Source organism: Ranitomeya variabilis, chromosome 6 (assembly GCF_051348905.1).
Source record: "Ranitomeya variabilis isolate aRanVar5 chromosome 6, aRanVar5.hap1, whole genome shotgun sequence".
In the NCBI taxonomy this organism is placed as follows: Eukaryota; Metazoa; Chordata; class Amphibia; order Anura; family Dendrobatidae; genus Ranitomeya; species Ranitomeya variabilis.
The window spans coordinates 273298618-273318805 of NC_135237.1; the positions used below are offsets into that span (position 1 = coordinate 273298618).

Sequence of the window (20188 nt, forward strand, 5' to 3'; positions counted from 1 at the left end):
TGGCAGACGCGACGGACGTGCCAACGGTCCGCCAAAACACGACGCATCCGTTGAACGCGACGTGTGGCCATCCGTTGCGATCCTTCACTAATACACGTCTATGGGTAAAAAACGCATCCTGCGAGCACATTTGCAGGATCCGTTTTTTTCCCAAAAAGACGGATTGCGGAAAACGCAAGTGTGAAAGTAGCCTTATAGAAACATCGGCCTTTCTATTATAGATCTATGGATATATCTATCTATAGATATATTTATCTATAGATATATCTATAGATACATAGATGTATCTATCCATATATTTGGGTGCTTTCACACATCAGGTTTTTGCCGTGAGGCACAATCTGGCGAGTTTTGAAAAAAACGGATCCATTTTTTTCCGTCGGATCCGTTTTTTTCTCATTGAGTTTCATCCGTTTTTTGCCGGATCCATCAAAAAAGCTGTTTCCGCCGGATGGAAAACACATACAGAGGAACGTTTTTTCTGTCCGGCGAAAAAACGCACAGCGACGGATCCGGCAAAAAAACGTATGAAACTGAGCTGTGAAATGATGAATCCGGCCTTGGAATCCGTTTTTTCATGCATGTTTCCATTCAAATCATGCACATTTTCCGTTTATTTACTTATTTCCAAAAACGGCATTAAAACCGCGCATAAACCGCACCAAAAAAAGCATCAAAATTGCACCAAAAACTGCATCAAAACTGCACCAAAACCTGGTGCAGTTTTGCAGTTTTGGTGCGGTTTTGATACAGTCTTTGGTGCAGTTTTGATGCAGTTCTTGGTGTGGTTTTGGTGCGGCTTTTTCCGCAGCATGTGCACAACAAGTCTGCGGCTCCCATAGACTTATATTGGTTGTACACTACACTGCGGATTTGATGCAATTCAGTGCATCTGCAATCAGATCCGCAACGGGTGCACACAGCCTTAGCATTTAGTGAACCTAGCCAAAAAGCCAAGCAAAAAACAAGTGTGGGATTGCACTTTTTTGCCATTTCATTGCACTTTGAATTTTTTTCGCATTTTCTGCTACACGACATGGTAAAACCAATGGTGTCGTTCAAAAGTAGAACTTGTCACGCAAAAGATCACATGGCAATATTGACGGAAAAATTATGGCTCTGGAAAGAAGGGGAGCGATAAACGAAAACAAAAAAGCTCCAGGGGGTGAAGGGGTTTAGAAACATGGATATGGACATACCTATGGAAATAGACATAGATATATAGATATATCTGTATCTATCTATCTATCTATCTATCTATCCCATATCTATCTATCTATCTGTCCATTTATCTGTGTGTAATGGAGAGTGGGTTGGACAAATGTAAAAGAGGAGGTTGGACAGAAATGACATCACAAATCTTTCTGAAGCTAGAGGAGGGAGAGGAGGGAGGGGTTAGGGTGTGTTTTGGAGTGGGTGTGGTAGGTGCGTGCTTAGTAGCAGTGCAATGCATCATGGAACTTGTAGTATTAGAGCACAGTAACTCAGGAGAAAGGAAGTTGTCGATTAACCCCATGAGAGCTGAATCCAGCACTAAAGATGTGCTGCTACAGCATGATAAAAGGTAATATTGCTAAAATAAACACAGTAGATGTTTTCAGTGGCCCATAATAGCAAGATTTATGAAAAAAAAAAAAAGGTTATAGTAGTGGACAACTTCTTTAAACTGATAAGAACAGGTGCTACACTTGATCTTGAGTGGTGGCGGCGGCAACAATGACGATTTCAGCCAAAAGGCCGAGCAGCGATAACCAGATATGATTTAGCACTTTCACCACACCAAGGCCTGACACTGATCCTTGATCCTAGCCAAAAGGCCGAGAAGCAATAACCAGAAATCGTTTCGCACTTGTGCCGCACCAAGGCCTAACACTGATACCCTTTGGGGAGATGGAGCAAAAGATTGCCCTGAGGAGGACATTTTAGCAAACCGGACGCCTTCACAATGACAGTTTTGCTGTTTGTTCAAGCTGTGAGCCACTCGTTTTTAACACTAGAAGTCCCAGAGAGGGGTCATTTAACATTTCTACCTTTGGAACCCAGAGATGGGTTGAATGACCTGAAAGATTTTAGCTAACATTCTCTAATCACCGTCTTTTGTTCTGTAATTAAGGCCATTACTGTCGCACTGAAGCGATGGCCGGGGGGACCACCACTGTGCAGGAAGACTACTGTACACAAGATGAGGTGCAAACAACAAAGGGTAGATTTATTGGGAGACAAGGAGTGAAGTGGGTGAGGAAGATGCAAACAGGGGTATGCAATGGCAAGAGACACTTTACAAGAGTTATAAACTTTATCTTGTCCGTAAAATAGCACGGTGCTCCAGCTATTACAGACTCAGAATATGTCTCAGAAGCAAATTTAAACAATAAACAAATAACAATGCTGCTCTACATATAACCTCCCTGGCCTTTACTAAGCAGGCAACACGGATGCCGTGTACGGACTACTGAAGCCTACACTAGGCCGTAACAGGTGCACCAAACAGGAACAGACTCACGGTGATGTTGGGGACTAGGTCCAGTCCCAGGGGGGCCCCCAGCAGTCTATACGGTGGTGCGCACAGCTTTCTGTCAGCTCTGTGAAACGTGGTCTTCTCCTTGCTTCTGGGTCCTAGGGATGCTCCTGGAAACTGTAAGGCCATTTCTCATTATCTTCGTGGCTTCACAAACTAGCACAGAACAGCCACCTTTGCTGTACCCGGAAAAGTCTTGCAAATTGCACAAGTACACTCCGTCCCAGGCTGTGGGACCTTTCTTGTAGCAAACAGCACACAGTTCTCTCTGTAGCAGCTTCAGCTCACACACACAGTTCAGGCTCAATTCCTCCCCTTATTTCAGGGCAGTTCATCTTCACCGTCTATAGCAGGGGGAAGCAGAACATTCCATCACACCAAACAAGGAGGTGCTGTCTCTTAAAGTGGCAGCGTGTTTCTGTCCATAACAGCACCACCCTCTTACAGCACCACAGGAGGTTGTTGTTTCCATTGAGTTTAGCCATTTAGTTTTTAGTTAGTTCTATTGAGTTTATTGTAAGGGTCATTTGACCCTCTTTCAGGACTTTAGGGGGGAGCTCGAAATTTCTGGGACTTCTAGTGTTAATCTGCATAAACCCACCTATTGTAACCCTCCCCCTTTGTTCCAAGCCTTTGTTCCAATGTGCACTACTGAGTGCCAGGAGGAGGTGTGCGAGAGGGAAAATAAAAAAACAAACAAGCCAGCAGCTGTCTTCCCTTAGCTCTCCTGATGCCGGGTATAGACCCTGCTGCCTACCTATTACCATGCTGCCCGCCGCTGCTCCAGCAGCAGACTGAAGATAACTGCCACCACACTGCTTTTTATAGGCCAAGGGCCCATTGTGACACGTGAGGGTTCTAGCCCATTGTGACACGTGAGGGTTCCAGACCATGGCTTAGGGCCCATTGTGACACGTGAGGGTTCCAGACCATGGCCAAGGGCCCATTGTGACACGTGAGGGTTCTGCACGCAGATTCTATCTAATGCATGCTGCGCACCTGGTTGCTAGAAAGCGTTAGAATACTTGCAGCGCCCCAGAGTCCTGGTCGTTGCAGTACTGATGCTCCGCCGCTAAGGGGAGTGATGGTACGTCTGATGGCACTGAAGGAGTTCACCTGACCAGGTATCACAGACGCCAATACACTTCACAGTCTGGCCTCCAGGGGGTGCAAAGGGCACTATGTATTAGGCCACTCCTCACAATTTGGTAAAACTGGGGGTTGGATAGGAAGTTAGTGAGAAGCTGACTGGGTTGGAACCAGGCAACATCCTTTGGCAGAGGGTGTTGCGGGGGAAGATTTAGGGGGGTCCCTGTCAGGGGTGGGATCCTGACAGAGGCCTAGCGAAAAGGACAGAACATTAAGGGACCACGCCTGCACTACATCGCGGCGGTATCTCAAGAAAGGACAAGAAGCGAGGTTTATTTTGGAGAGTGAGAAATGAGATCAAAGCAAAAAGGAGATAACACCAGGAGGAGTCGTGCTGTAAGATCGAGGCAACATCCTACTGAGGCGCGTAGCCGGTGGCCGGAACGCCGAGGAAGTATTGGGCTCCAAGCATTACTTCAAACCAATGGCAGGACAGTTAATTATAGGTTGGCTGTCTCACCTAAATCACCTAAGCAGACATAGGGGGCAACTGTGGGAGAGGGGCGTCACTAGGGTCCCGGAAGAACTCCAGGCCTACCCGTCATATGGGTGCGTCCTAGCCATATCATCTGGGGGACGGAGAAGAACATCAGAACAGACATAAGTTGTGGGAAAGAACATCAGAAACAGACACAACAGTTGTGAGGACTATCCCGTGGTGCTCAGCAGGGAAGTACTACAACACACAGGCGCTAGAAGGTAGGCACAGATTTCCACCTGCAAAGGGAACTCTGGAGGTGCCATCGGACCGGCCGGTCTCAGACAGCCCTGTTAACCGTACTCTGGATTGAGGATCTTGAAGCCTTCAGTAAAAAGGTAAAGAGACTGCAACCCTGTGTCCTCTTTATTCATCACGACCTGCACCACGCACCACCACTTACACCTTTCATTGGGCGCCCCTTAGCAGGGTCACGGACCGGGTCTAGCCACCGTGACGACTCCAGAACTGAGATAGAGAGGCCCGGTACCGAGTACACCGCGGCCCTGCGTCTGGGGGCGCTCCAAACTTGGCATCACGAACAGGATCTACTTAAGCCTGAAGAATCAGGTCATGTGTGCCTTGGAACTGTGATTTATTGTACTTGGACTGTGACTTACACTGTGTTCCAAATTATTATGCAAATTGGATTTAAGTGTCTTAAAGATTTAATTGTTTTGTTTTTCAAATAAACTCATGGATGGTATTGTGTCTCAGGGCTCAATGAGTCACTGAAATCAGTCTTAAACACATGTGATAATTAGTTTTCCAGGTGATTCTAATTAAAGGAAAACTACTCAAAAATGATGTTCCACATTATTATGCAGGTCACAGGTTTCAAGCAATATGGGAAATAAAAAGGATCTCTCTGCTGCTGAAAAGCGTTAAATAGTGCAATGCCTTGGACAAGGTATGAAAAAATTAGATATTTCACGAAAACTTAAGAGTGATCATCATACTCTGATGAGATTTGTGACTGAAACAGAGCACAGACAGAGTTCATGCAAATAAAGGCATAATGAGGAAGTTTTCTGGCAGACAAGTTCATTGGATTAAGAGAGCAGCTGCCAAAATACCATTACAAAGCAGCAAACAGTTATTTGAAGCTGCTGGTGCGTCTGGAGTCCCTCGAACCTCAAGGTGTAGGATCCTTCAAAGGCTTGCTGTGGTGCATAAACCTATTATTCGGCCACCCCTAAACAGCGTTCACAAGCAGAAACGGTTGCAGTGGGCCCAGACATACATGAAGACTAATTTTCAAACAGTCTTGTTTACTGATGAGTGTCGAGCAACTCTGGACGGTCCAGATGGATGGAGTAGTGGATAGTTGGTGGATGGCCACCATGTCCCAACAAGGCTGTGACGTCAGCAAGGAGGTGGAGGAGTCATGTTTTGGGCTGGAATCATGGGGAACCAGCTGGTAGGGCCTTTTTAGGTTCCTGAAGGTGTGAAAATGACCTCAGCAAAGTAAATAGAGTTTCTGACTGACAACTTTCTTCCATGATCTAAGAAGCAGAAACGTGCCTTCAGGAACAAAATCATCTTCATGCATGACAATGAATACCTCTGCGTAATTGGCTGCTATGGGCATAAAAGGAAATAAACTCATGGTGTGGCCACCATCTTCCCCTGACCTCAACCCTATAGAAAACCTTTGGAGTATCATCAAACAAAAGATCTATGAGGGTGCGAGGCAGTTCACATCAAAACAGCAGCTCTAGGAGGCTATTCTGACTTCATGCAAAGAAATACAAGCAGAAACTCTCCATAAACTCACAAATTCAATGGATGCAAGAATTGTGAAGGTGATATCAAAGAAGGGTCCTATGTTAATATGTAACTTGGCCTGTTAGGATGTTTTGGAGTTAAATAGATTTTTTTGTTCAGTGAATGTGACCTCCTAATGCTGCAAATTCCACAAATGAGCATTTTCAGTTCTTTAAAACATATCAAATGTTTAGAAATACTACTGTGCCTAATAATTTGGAACAGTGCATTTTGAGTTTTTATTCATTTTGGAGATTATACTGTTATCATTGGGAGGTTTCTTCAATAAAATTCGATGTATAATCTAACGGGTGATGACTTTTATTAGACTGACTGTCATTTGCACCGACCATTTAGGAAAATCCGAGAAAAATGTCATTTGCATAATAATTTGGAACATAGTGTATTGCAAAGACTGTGGATTGCCACTTGCCGCCAAAGGTTCCCGCCAAAACCGCCGCCATTACAGTGCTAAGAGGAGCGCAGGAGAAGAAGAAGGGCGTGGAAGTGGGCGTGAACAAGCTGAAGAGCGCGGAAAATCATGGCCGCCCAGTCTAAATATTATTGCACCGTGAGGACGTATCCGTCAGCAGCCGAGATCCGCCTCCTGATTCTCAATGGTGGGTGGAGGCAGAGGAAACGAAACCGCCCACGAAGGAGAGAGCGGGAAAAAGACCAGGAAGTGACCCACGTGGAGGATGTGATGGCTGATCGCTCAAGCCCAGAATGTGGGGTTGAAGTGGAGAACTCCCCCAACTCTCCGGAGGAGAGTAGCGGCCCCGTCTCCACAGCCGATGTGGGTCTCCTGCAACTCGAGATGGAGGACTTAATCGAACAACTTCTCCAGCTGCGGGTGGAAGCCAAGACCGCATCCCAGGAAACGCCGGCGGAGGATCCCCTGACCTCGGTCCCTGCATCGCTGTTCGGGTTGCTGCCGACATCTCCATTGATGTTACCACCAGCGGAGCCAGCTGCGCGGGAGGACGTTGCACCGGCCGGTAAGCCCGTCGACCCTGCCCCATTAGCAGAGGACCTGCTGATAGGCCCAGTTGCAGCGACACCTCCCCCTGGGACCTACCGACTCCAGCACCTCCTTCCCTGGGACCAGGCCACCGGCATGGAGAACCTTCTAAAGGCCTCGATCTCGCCAGTCACCCTGCCAGGCGCGGTCTATGCCGAGCGCACGGTGTGCTGCTGGGTGAACCCCGGATCCGACTTTATGGGGTTCCCCGGGGTGGCAACCCAAGAAGGAGAGATGGTACAAGCCCTCAGCTGGGAAGAATTATCAGGCCCAGCTGGAACGGCAGTGGGAGAAGTGGGAGAAGGCGTACCAGGCCGGGCTGGAGGCCCAACATCAAAAAGACTTAGCCGTGAAGGACCGGACCCGCTAGGACCCCACTACTCATCAGGCCCCGCACAGGCAGGGCATCGTCATCGCCTTTAAGCTCCGTGGAGGCTGGGGCTTTATTAAAGAACCGGACCTGTACGCTGAAGTGTTTGTTAACCGGAGGGATGTTGAGTCCCACCTGAGGGAGGGTCATCCGGACCGGGACCTCTACCCAGGGGACCAAGTCACCTACACCCGGCACTTTGAGTAGAAGGGGTGGTTCGCATTGAATGTCCACAAGAGGCATGACCCCGTGACACCCCCAACCAAGGTGCCAGCAAAACAGCTCTCTGCGGTGAAGACGCCCTCCTGCGACTGGTCCACCATCACTACAAAGACCACGGTGGTTACTCCAACCTGCACCGTTGTCAAGACCACCACCTGCACTGTGGCTACCACCGTGGTAGCATGAAGCTTGGCCGCGGTGATGACCAGTGCCCAGGTCGTTACAGGATCTAAGACTGTGGGTACCCAGACCCCTGACTGGAGCGAGGGAGCCTCTGGTACAACACCTGATGGCCGCAGGTACCCCGGCGGATGGCCCCGCCCACTGTTGCCTGCAGGGCTACTGCCAGAACCAGAGTAAGCTACTTATGCTCTGCAATTGTATATAGTTAACTGTTCGTCTTCTGTGTCTTCTGCTGCTACTACCCGACCAGGGTTGTTCTTAAAGGGATCCCTTTATTTACCCGGGATCCCTATTGCTTTTTATTTTTGCTTTTATTTTCCTTTTTGCGCCTTGTTCACCCATGTTATAAAGACTGCCGAATCATGAGCGGTGAATGGTTCACAAACTGTGATGTAAATAGTTCGCACCCTATTAAGGGTGCCCTCTACTGGTTTTACAAGAAAAAGAACTCTTTGCGAAGAAACTGTTCCTGGAAACAGTATCGGAGTTCCTGCCCTACACGGACTTGCAACTTGAGCAGTTGCACTACCTCAAAGAGACTTGGTTCCCTCTTAAAGGGAATGTTCACCATTTGCACTTAATGTACAATGTTGTTTTAAAAGAGAGTGAACAGTAATAATGTTTTACATAGTAAGTTATATGTAGCCAGTTAGTTAGCTATAGAAAATGTTTGATAATGTTGCTAGAAGATTGAGGACAGGAAGTGAACCCATAGGGGTTAGTGGGTGAGTCCTCCTAGGAGCCATAGAGAGATGGCTCAGTGATCCTGTACTACGAAAAGAGGCAGTAGGCCTGGGTAGAAAGACAGGCGGTCCTGCATAAGACCAATCAGAGAGTAAGAAGAAAATATTGCACTTAGAAGAGAAAAATGAAGAAAAGTTAATTTATATTTTAGGAGTTTATTAGTAAGCCTTTAGTGGATCCAGCTTATACGTCCTTAAAGGAGAAGTTAAATTATTATTGAGAATTTGCACTTAAGTAGAATACCCGGCTGGGTAAGCGAAGTTATTTATAGACTGTTATTTAAAATATTTAACCATGTTTCAGTTGTAACGTTCAAGTGTCCTCACCTCCCATAAAGGGAAGCTCTGTTCAAATTTACTTGTTTCATGCATTTCAAAAATTTGTATGTCTTTTTGCTGACATGTATTGTTGTTTTCTTCCCAGTCCAGGAGTACTGGATTTAACCGGGGGGGGGGGGGAGGAGTGCAGCGCCCCAGAGTCCTGGTTATTGCAGTACTGATGCTCCGCCGCTAAGGGGAGTGATGGTACATCTGATGGCACTGAAGGAGTTCACCTGACCAGGTATCACAGACACCAATACACTTCACAGTCTGGCCTCCAGGGGGAGCAAAGGGCACTATGTATTAGGCCACTCCTCACAATTTGGTAAAACTGGGGGTTGGATAGGAAGGTAATGAGAAGCTGACTGGGTTGGAACCAGGCAACATCCTGTGGCAGAGGGTGTTGCAGGGGAAGATTCATGGGGGTCCCTGTCAGGGGTGGGATCCTGACAGAGGCCTAGCGAAAAGGACAGAACGTTAAGGAACAGTGCCTGCACTACATCGCGGCGGTATCTCAAGAAAGGACAAGAAGCGAGGTTTATTGTGGAGAGTGAGAAACGAGATCAAAGCAAAAAGGAGATAACACCAGTAGGAGTCGTGCTGTAACATCGAGGCAACATCCTACTGAGGCGCGTAGCCGGTGGCCGGAACGCCGAGGAAGTATCGGGCTCCAAGCATTACTTCAAACCAACGGCAGGACAGTTAATTATAGGTTGGCTGTCTCACCTAAATCACCTAAGCAGACATAGGGGGCAACTGTGGGAGAGGGGCGTCACTAGGGTCCCGGAAGAACTCCAGGCCTACCCGTCATACGGGTGCGTCCTAGCCATATCATCTGGGGGACGGAGAAGAACATCAGAACAGACATAAGTTGTGGGAAAGAACATCAGAAACAGACACAACAGTTGTGAGGACTCTCCCGTGGTGCTCAGCAGGGAAGTACTACAACACACAGGCGCTAGAAGGTAGGCACAGATTTCCACCTGCAAAGGGAACTCTGGAGGTACCATCGGACCGGTCGGTCTCAGACAGCCCTGTTAACCGTACTCTGGATTGAGGATCTTGAAGCCTTCAGTAAAAAGGTAAAGAGACTGCAACCCTGTGTCCTCTTTATTCATCGCGACCTGCACCACGCACCACCACTTACACCTTTCATTGGGCGCCCCTTAGCTAAGTCACGGACCGGGTCTAGCCACCGTGATGACTCCAGAACTGAGACAGAGAGGCCCTGTACAGAGTACCCCGCGGCCCTGCGTCTGGGGGCGCTCCAAACTCACACAGGTGTAGATAGGCAGCATATTCAAGATCAGCACAGACACAATTTTTCCTTTCTTTAAATACATATACACCAAATTTAAAAGTCAGTGGTCCACGAGAGGGAGACAGTGTTTTACAAAATAAATCATGCTGTCACAAATGTGATATGTATGGCAGAATTACTCATGGGTTACTTAAATTAAAGCACTAAGTACTGATATCAAGGGGCCTAACTTTGTAGATGGTTTATTTGCAACACTGTAACAAAGGCCAAATACATGTCCACATCTTCACACACCGGTTGCAACCAGTAAAGAGAGATTGATTGATTGATTTTATATTGAACGCAATACCATGCTTGACATGCATAGGGGCAAACAATGCGCACAGAAAATGTTGCAATTGGTCAAGTTAAATCAAGCAAAATGCATTTGGCATCTGAAATGTGCAACTTTGACCCTGAAAAGAATTCACAGAATGGGTTATAGCACAACTTGTGCTGATTTCAATTCAATCTGTATTTGGAAGCCGGATCAGAGAAGGAGTGCACTGTTCCCGGAGATACCGCAATAACGGCTCAATGCGTGAAGTGGAAAGAGCAAGCTCTTTTTCCATCTACCTGTTCTAAAAGTCCATTTAATATATGGTCCCCAAATAGGAGACGTATCAGATATTAAACTGATAAGAACAGGTGCTATACTTGATCTTGAGTGGTGGCGGCGACGACGATTTTAGCCAAAATGCCAAGCAGCGATAACCAGATATGGTTTAGCACTTTTACCACACCAAGGCCTGACACTGATCCTTGATACTAGCCAAAAGGCAGAGAAGCAATAACCAGAAATCGTTTCGCACTTGTGCCGCACCAAGGCCTAACACTGATACCCTTTGGGGAGATGGAGCAAAAGATTGCCCTGAGGAGGACATTTTAGCAAACCGGACGCCTTCACAATGACAGTTCTGCTGTTTGTTCAAGCTGTGAGCCACTGGTTTTTAATCTGCATAACCCCACCTATTTTAACCCTCCCCCTTTGTTCCAATGTGCACTACTGAGTGCCAGGAGAAGGTGTGCGAGAGGGAAAATAAAAAAACAAACAAGCGAGCAGCTGTCTTCCCTTAGCTCTTCTGATGCCGGGTATAGACCCTGCTGCCTACCTATCACTATGCTGCCCACCGCTGCTCCAGCAGCAGACTGAAGATAACTGCCACCGCACTGCTTTTTATAGGCCAAGGGCCCATTGTGACATGTGAGGGTTCCTGTTATGATCCTTAGTGGTTGAGGATCACAAATTACTCCAGCTAAGTAACAAACATAGGACAAGCTCTAGGGAGGTGGCAAACTGGACTGACCGCAAATCTGAACCTATCCAAACACACTAGAAGTAGCCGGTGAACGTGCCTAAAAATCCTAGACGTCTTGAGCCAGCCTGGGGAACTAACTACCCCTAGAGAGAAAGAAAAGACCTCTCGCCTCCAGAGAAATAATCCCCAAAGATATAGAAGCCCCCAACAGATAATAACGGTGAGGTAAGAGGAAGGCACATACACAGGGGTGAAAGCAGATTCAGCAAATGAGGCCCACTAATACTAGATAGCAGAAAATAGAAAAGGGAATCTATGCGGTCAGTAAAAAACCCTTACAAAATATCCACTCTGAGATTTCAAGAACCCCCACACCAACTAACGGTGTGGGGGGAGAACCTCAGTCCCCTAGAGCAACCAGCAAGCGAGGAAATCACATTTTAGCGAGCTGGACTAAAAACATAATGAACACTGATAATCAAAAAATGATCAAACAAAAACTTAGCTTGTCTTGGAGAGACTGGGAGCAAGGTAGACACAAGGAATCTGAAGAGCACTGAATACATTGATAGCAGGCAAGGAACTGAGTATCCAGGTGAGCTAAATAGGAAACCAACCAAGGATAACGAACCAGCTGATGCTGCAACCTGCAGAAAGACAACACTACACAGTACCTTTTGTGACCACTAGAGGGAGCCCAAAAATAGAGTTCACAACAGTACCCCCCCCTTGAGGAGGGGTCACCGAACCCTCATCAAGACCCCCAGGGCGATCAGGATGAGCCCCGTGGAAGGCACGAACCAAATCGGCCGCATGAACATCAGAGGCGACAACCCAGGAATTATCCTCCTGACCATAGCCCTTCCACTTAACCAAATACTGAAGCCTCCGTCTAGAGATACGAGAATCCAAAATCTTCTCCATCACGTACTCCAATTCGCCCTCGACCAGCACCAGAGCAGGAGGCTCAACAGAAGGAACCACAGGTACCACATACCTCCGCAACAAAGACCTATGGAACACATTATGAATGGCAAACGATGCTGGGAGATCCAAACGAAAAGACACCGGGTTAAGGATTTCCAAGATCTTATAAGGACCGATGAAGCGAGGCTTGAATTTAGGAGAGGAGACCTTCATAGGAACATACCGAGAAGACAGCCACACCAAATCCCCAACATGAAGTCGGGGACCCACACCGCGGCGGCGGTTGGCAAAGCACTGAGCCTTCTCCTGTGACAACCTCAAATTGTCCACCACATGGTTCCAAATCTGCTGCAACCTATCCACCACAGAATCCACCCCAGGACAGTCAGAAGACTCAACCTGACCCGAGGAAAAACGAGGATGGAGACCATAATTGCAGAAAAAAGGTGAAACCAAAGTAGCAGAACTAGCCCGATTATTAAGGGCAAACTCGGCCAAAGGCAAAAAAGTCACCCAATCATCCTGATCAGCAGAAACAAAACATCTCAAATAAGTTTCCAACGTCTGATTAGTTCGCTCGGTTTGGCCATTAGTCTGAGGATGGAAGGCCGACGAAAAAGACAAATCAATGCCCATCTTGGCACAAAAAGTCCGCCAAAACCTGGACACAAACTGGGATCCTCTATCAGACACAATATTTTCAGGAATGCCGTGCAAGCGAACCACATTCTGAAAAAATAGAGGAACCAAATCGGAGGAAGAAGGCAACTTAGGCAAGGGCACCAAATGGACCATCTTGGAAAAACGATCACACACCACCCAGATGACAGACATTTTCTGAGATACTGGAAGATCCGAAATAAAATCCATGGAAATGTGCGTCCAAGGCCTTTTCGGAACAGGCAAAGGCAAAAGCAAACCGCTGGCACGAGAACAGCAAGGCTTAGCCCGAGCACAAATCCCACAAGACTGCACAAAGGAACGCACATCCCGCGACAAGGAAGGCCACCAGAAGGACCTAGCCACCAAATCTCTGGTACCAAAAATCCCAGGATGACCCGCCAACACCGAAGAATGAACCTCGGAAATAACTCTGCTGGTCCATCTATCCGGGACAAACAGTCTCTCTGGTGGACAACGGTCAGGTCTATCCGCCTGAAATTTCTGCAGCACTCGTCGCAAATCTGGGGAAATGGCAGACAAAATCACTCCCTCTCTGAGAATACCAGCCGGCTCAGAAACTCCCGGAGAGTCAGGCACAAAACTCCTAGAAAGTGCATCAGCTTTCACGTTCTTCGAACCAGGCAGGTATGAGACCACGAAGTTGAAACGGGAGAAAAACAACGACCAACGAGCCTGTCTAGGATTCAGGCGCTTGGCAGATTCAAGGTAAATCAGATTTTTGTGATCAGTCAAGACCACCACACGATGTTTAGCTCCTTCGAGCCAATGTCGCCACTCCTCAAATGCCCACTTCATAGCCAACAACTCCCGATTACCAACATCATAATTCCGCTCGGCAGGCGAAAACTTTCTTGAAAAGAAAGCACATGGCTTCATCACAGAGCCATCAGAGCTTCTCTGCGACAAGACACCCCCTGCTCCAATCTCAGAAGCATCAACCTCGACCTGGAAGGGAAGAGAGACATCTGGCTGACATAAGACTGGAGCTGAAGAAAACCGGTGCTTCAGTTCTCGAAAGGCCTCCACGGCCGCAGGAGACCAATTAGTCACATCAGAACCCTTCATGGTCAAATCCGTCAAAGGTTTAACCACGCTAGAAAAATTAGCGATGAAACGACGGTAAAAATTAGCAAAACCCAAGAACTTCTGAAGACTCTTAACAGACGTGGGCTGAGTCCAGTCATGAATAGCCTGGACCTTGACTGGGTCCATCTCCACAGTAGAAGGAGAAAAAAATAAAACCCAAAAAGGAGACCTTCTGTACTCCGAAGAGGCATTTTGAGCCCTTCACAAATAAAGCATTAGCACGCAGGACCTGAAACACCATCCTGACCTGCTTCACATGGGACTCCCAATCATCAGAAAAGACCAAAATGTCATCCAAATAAACAATCATAAATTTATCCAGATATTCTCAGAAGATGTCATGCATGAAGGACTGAAACACAGAAGGAGCATTAGAGAGTCCAAAAGGCATCACTAAGTACTCAAAATGGCCTTCGGGCGTATTAAATGCTGTTTTCCATTCATCTCCCTGCTTAATGCGCACAAGGTTATACGCACCACGGAGATCTATCTTGGTGAACCAACTGGCACCCTTAATCCGAGCAAACAAATCAGACAATAGTGGCAAAGGATACTGAAATTTGACTGTAATTTTATTCAGAAGACGATAATCTATACAAGGTCTCAAAGAACCGTCCTTCTTGGCCACAAAAAAAAATCCTGCACCAAGAGGGGAAGAGGATGGGCGAATATGTCCCTTCTCCAAAGACTCCTTTATATAACTCCGCATCGCGGCATGCTCTGGTATAGACAAATTAAAAAGTCGTCCCTTAGGGAATTTACTACCAGGAATTAAATTTATAGCACAGTCACAATCCCTATGAGGGGGCAGGGCACAGGACCTGGGCTCATCAAATACATCCTGGTAGTCAGACAAAAACTCAGGGACCTCAGAAGGAGTGGAAGAAGCAATAGACACCAACGGAGTATCGCCATGAATTCCCTGACAACCCCAACTTGACACAGACATAGCTTTCCAATCTAAAACTGGATTATGAGCTTGCAGCCATGGCAGACCCAAAACGACAACATCATGCAAATTATGCAGAACGAGAAAGCGAATCACCTCCTGATGTACGGGAGTCATGCACATGGTCATTTGCGTCCAATACTGAGGCTTATTCTCAGCCAATGGCGTAGCATCAATTCCCCTCAGAGGAATAGGAAATTCCAAAGGCTCCAGGACAAAACCACAGCGCCTGGCAAACGACAAATCCATCAGATTCAGGGCAGCACCCGAATCCACAAAAGCCATAACCGGGTAGGACGACAAAGAACAAATCAAAGTAACAGACAAAATAAATTTAGGCTGTATAGTACCAATGGTGACAGGTTTAGCGATTTTTTTTAAGCGTTTAGAGCATGCTGAGATAACATGAGTAGAATCACCACAGTAAAAGCACAACCCATTTTGACGTCTATGACTTTGTCGCTAAATTCTGGTCAGAGTTCGGTCACATTGCATAGACTCAGGTCTCTGTCCAGAAAATACCGCCAAAGGATGAGCAGATTTGCGCTCCCGCAAACGCCGATCAACCTGAATGGCTAAAGCCATAGAATCACTCAGACTTGTAGGGGTGGGAAACCCCACCATAACATTCTTAACGGCCTCAGAAAGACCTTCTCTGAAATTTGCAGCCAGGGCACACTCATTCCATTGAGTAAGCACCGACCATTTCCGAAATTTTTGACAATACACCTCTGCTTCATCCTGACCTTGAGAGATAGCCAGCAACGCTTTTTCTGCCTGATTCTCAAGATTAGGCTCCTCATAAAGCAGTCCAAGAGCCAGAAAAAATGCATCTACATTAAGCAATGCAGGATCTCCTGGCGCCAGAGAGAAAGCCCAATCTTGAAGGTCGCCACGCAACAAGGAGATAACAATTTTAACTTGCTGAGCGGAATCACCAGAGGAACGAGGTCTCAGAGATAGAAATAACTTACAATTATTCTTAAAATTTTGAAACCTAGATCTATCTCCAGAAAACAACTCAGGAATGGGTATCTTTGGTTCTGACATTGGGCTACGAATAACAAAATCCTGAATACTTTGCACCCGTGCAGTAAGATGATCCACACTAGAAGTCAGAGTCTGAACATTCATGTCTGCAGCTGAGCGCAAAACCACCCAGAGTTCAAGGGGATCAAAGAAGCTAAACAGACTGCAGCAAAGGAAAAGCGGGAGGAAAAAAAAAAAAAAAAAAAATGTACTCAGGTCTTCTTTTTATCCCACTTCTGCGATGCATTAAACACTTTTTGGCCTGCTATACTGTTATGATCCTTAGTGGTTGAGGATCACAAATTACTCCAGCTAAGTAACAAACATAGGACAAGCTCTAGGGAGGTGGCAAACTGGACTGACCGCAAATCTGAACCTATCCAAACACACTAGAAGTAGCCGGTGAACGTGCCTAAAAATCCTAGACGTCTCGAGCCAGCCTGAGGAACTAACTACCCCTAGAGAGAAAGAAAAGACCTCTCTTGCCTCCAGAGAAATAATCCCCAAAGATATAGAAGCCCCCAACAGATAATAACGGTGAGGTAAGAGGAAGGCACATACACAGGGGTGAAAGCAGATTCAGCAAATGAGGCCCACTAATACTAGATAGCAGAAAATAGAAAAGGGAATCTATGCAGTCAGTAAAAAACCCTTACAAAATATCCACTCTGAGATTTCAAGAACCCCCACACCAACTAACGGTGTGGGGGGAGAACCTCAGTCCCCTAGAGCAACCAGCAAGCGAGGAAATCACATTTTAGCGAGCTGGACTAAAAACATAATGAACACTGATAATCAAAAAATGATCAAACAAAAACTTAGCTTGTCTTGGAGAGACTGGGAGCAAGGTAGACACAAGGAATCTGAAGAGCACTGAATACATTGATAGCAGGCAAGGAACTGAGTATCCAGGTAAGCTAAATAGGAAACCAACCAAGGATAACGAACCAGCTGATGCTGCAACCTGCAGAAAGACAACACTACACAGTACCGTTTGTGACCACTAGAGGGAGCCCAAAAATAGAGTTCACAACAGGTTACTGCCCATTGTGACACGTGAGGGTTCCAGACCATGGCCAAGGGCCCATTGTGACACGTGAGGGTCCCGCGCTCAGATTCTATCTAATGCAGGCTGCGCACCTGGTTGTTAGAAAGCGTTAGAATACTCACACAGGTGTAGATAGGCAGCATATTCAAGATCAGCACCGATACAATTTTTCCTTTCTTTAAATACATATACACCAAATTTAAAAGTCAGTGGTCCACGAGAGGGAGACAATGTTTTACAAAAGAAATCATGCTGTCACAAATGTGGTATGTATGGCAGAACTACTCATGGGTTACTTAAATTAAAACACTAAGTACTGATAGCAAGGGGCCTAACTTTGTAGATGGTCTATTTGCAACACTGTAACAAAGGCCAAATACATGTCCACATCTTCATATGCCGGTTGCAACCAGTAAAGACAGATTGATTGATTGATAGATTTCATATTGAATGCAATACAATGCTTGACATTCATAGGGGCAAACAATGCACACAGAAAATGTTGCAATTGGTCAAGTTAAATCAAGCAAAATGCATTTGGCATCTGAAATGTGCAACTTTGACCCTGAAAAGAATTCACAGAATGGGTTATAGCACAACTTGTGCTGATTTCAATTCAATCTGTATTTGGAAGCCAGATCAGAGAAGGAGTGCACTGTTCCCAGAGATACCACAATAACGGCTCAATGCGTGGAGTGGACAGAACAAGCTCTTTTTCCATCTCCCTGTTCTAAAAATCCATTTAATATATGGTCTCCAAATAGACCTATCAGATATTAAACTGATAAGAACAGATGCTACACTTGATCTTGAGTGGCAACGACGATGACGACGATGATTTCAGCCAAAAGGCCAAGTAGCGATAACCAGATATGGTTTAGCACTTTCACCACACCAAGGCCTGACACTGATCCTTGATCCTAGCCAAAAGGCCAAGAAGCAATAACCAGAAATCGTTTCGCACTTGTGCTGCACCAAGGCCTAACACTGATACCCTTTGGGGAGATGGAGCAAAAGATTGCCCTGAGGAGGACATTTTAGCAAACCGGACGCCTTCACAATGACAGTTCTGCTGTTTGTTCAAGCTGTGAGCCACTCGTTTTTAATCTGCATAACCCCACCTATTGTAACCCTCCCCCTTTGTTCCAAGCCGTTGTTCCAATGTGCACTACTGAGTGCCAGGAGCAGGTGTGCGAGAGAGAAAATCAAAAAAGAAACAAGCGAGCAGCTGTCTTCCATTAGCTCTCCTGATGCCAGGTATAGACCCTGCTGCCTACCTATCACCTTGCTGCCCGCCGCTGCTCCAGCAGCAGACTGAAGATAACTGCCACCGCACTGCTTTTTATAGGCCAAGGGCTTATTGTGACACGTGAGTGTTCCAGCCCATTGTGACAAGTGAGGGTTCCAGACCATGGCCAAGGGCCTGTTGTGACATGTGAGGGTTCCAGACCATGGCCAAGGGCCCCTTGTGACACATGTGGGTTCCGCGCGCAGATTCTATCTAATGCAGGCAGCGCAACTGGTTGTTAGAAAGCGTTAGAATACTCACACAGGTGTAGATAGGCAGCATATTCAAGATCAGCACAGACACAATTTTTCCTTTCTTTAAATACATATACACCAAATTTAAAAGTCAGTGGTCCACGAGAGGGAGACAATGTTTTACAAAAGAAATCATGCTGTCACAAATGTGGTATGTATGGCAGAACTACTCATGGGTTACTTAAATTAAAGCACTAAGTACTGATAGCAAGGGGCCTAACTTTGTAGATGGTCTATTTGCAACACTGTAAGGGTATGTGTCCACGTTCAGGATTGCATCAGTATTTGGTCAGGATTTTCTATCAGTATTTGTAAGCCAAAACCAGGAGTGGAACAATTAGAGGAAAAATATAATAGAAACATATGCTCCACTTTTGCATTTATCACCCACTCCTGGTTTTGGCTTACAAATACTGATGAAAAATCCTGACCAAATCCTGATGCAATCCTGAACGTGGACACATACCCTAACAAAGGCCAAATACATGTCCACATCTTCACACGGTGGTTGCAACCAGTAAAGAGAGATTGATTGATTGATAGATTTCATATTGAACGCAATACAATGCTTGACATGCATAGGGGCAAACAATGCGCACAGAAAATGTTGCAATTGGTCAAGTTAAATCAAGCAAAATGCATTTGGCATCTGAAATGTGCAACTTTGACCCTGAAAAGAATTCACAGAATGGGTTATAGCACAACTTGTGCTGATTTCAATTCAATCTGTATTTGGAAGCCAGATCAGAGAAGGAGTGCACTGTTCTCGGAGATACCACAATAACAGCTCAATGCGTGGAGTGGACAGAACAAGCTCTTTTTCCATCTCCCTGTTCTAAAAATCCATTTAATATATGGTCCCCAAATAGGAGACCTATCAGATATTAAACTGATAAGAACAGATGCTACACTTGATCTTGAGTGGCGACGATGACGACGACGATTTCAGCCAAAAGGCCAAGTAGCGATAATCAGATATGGTTTAGCACTTTCACCACACCAAGGCCTGACACTGATCCTTGATCCTAGCCAAAAGGCCAAGAAGCAATAACCAGAAATCGTTTCGCACTTGTGCCGCACCAAGGCCCAACACTGATACCCTCTGGGGAGATGGAGCAAAATATTGCCCTGAGGAGGACATTTTGGAAAACCGGACGCCTTCACAATGACAGTTCTGCTGTTTGTTCAAGCTGTGAGCCACTCGTTTTTAATCTGCATAACCCCACCTATTGTAACCCTCCCCCTTTGTTCCAAGCCTTTGTTCCAATGTGCACTACTGAGTGCCAGGAAGAGGTGTGCGAGAGGGAACTTCAAAAAACAAACAAGCGAGCAGCTGTCTTCCCTTAGCTCTCCTGATGCCGGGTATAGACCCTGCTGCCTACCTATCACCTTGCTGCCCGCCGCTGCTCCAGCAGCAGACTGAAGATAACTGCCACCGCGCTGCTATTTATAGGCCAAGGGCTTATTGTGACACGTGAGTGTTCCAGCCCATTGTGACAAGTGAGGGTTCCAGACCATGGCCAAGGGCCTGTTGTGACACGTGAGGTGTTATGATCCCAGTGGTAGAGGATCTCTGATATTCCGGCAAGATA

At 46.4% G+C, this 20188-nt stretch overlaps 3 non-coding genes across 3 annotated transcripts; all 3 read right to left on the reverse strand.

Moving 5' to 3' along the window:
• Nucleotides 1–10568: 10568 nt before the first annotated feature.
• On the reverse strand, nucleotides 10569–10759 carry LOC143783625 (U2 spliceosomal RNA). Its single transcript, XR_013217317.1, has one exon. It is a non-coding gene; the product is annotated as a U2 spliceosomal RNA (small nuclear RNA).
• Nucleotides 10760–17699: 6940 nt separating this feature from the next.
• Nucleotides 17700–17890, reverse strand: LOC143783639 (U2 spliceosomal RNA). The gene has a single exon (XR_013217324.1). It is a non-coding gene; the product is annotated as a U2 spliceosomal RNA (small nuclear RNA).
• Nucleotides 17891–19346: 1456 nt separating this feature from the next.
• On the reverse strand, nucleotides 19347–19540 carry LOC143783630 (U2 spliceosomal RNA). Its single transcript, XR_013217321.1, has one exon. It is a non-coding gene; the product is annotated as a U2 spliceosomal RNA (small nuclear RNA).
• Between the last annotated feature and the right edge of the window lie 648 nt (nucleotides 19541–20188).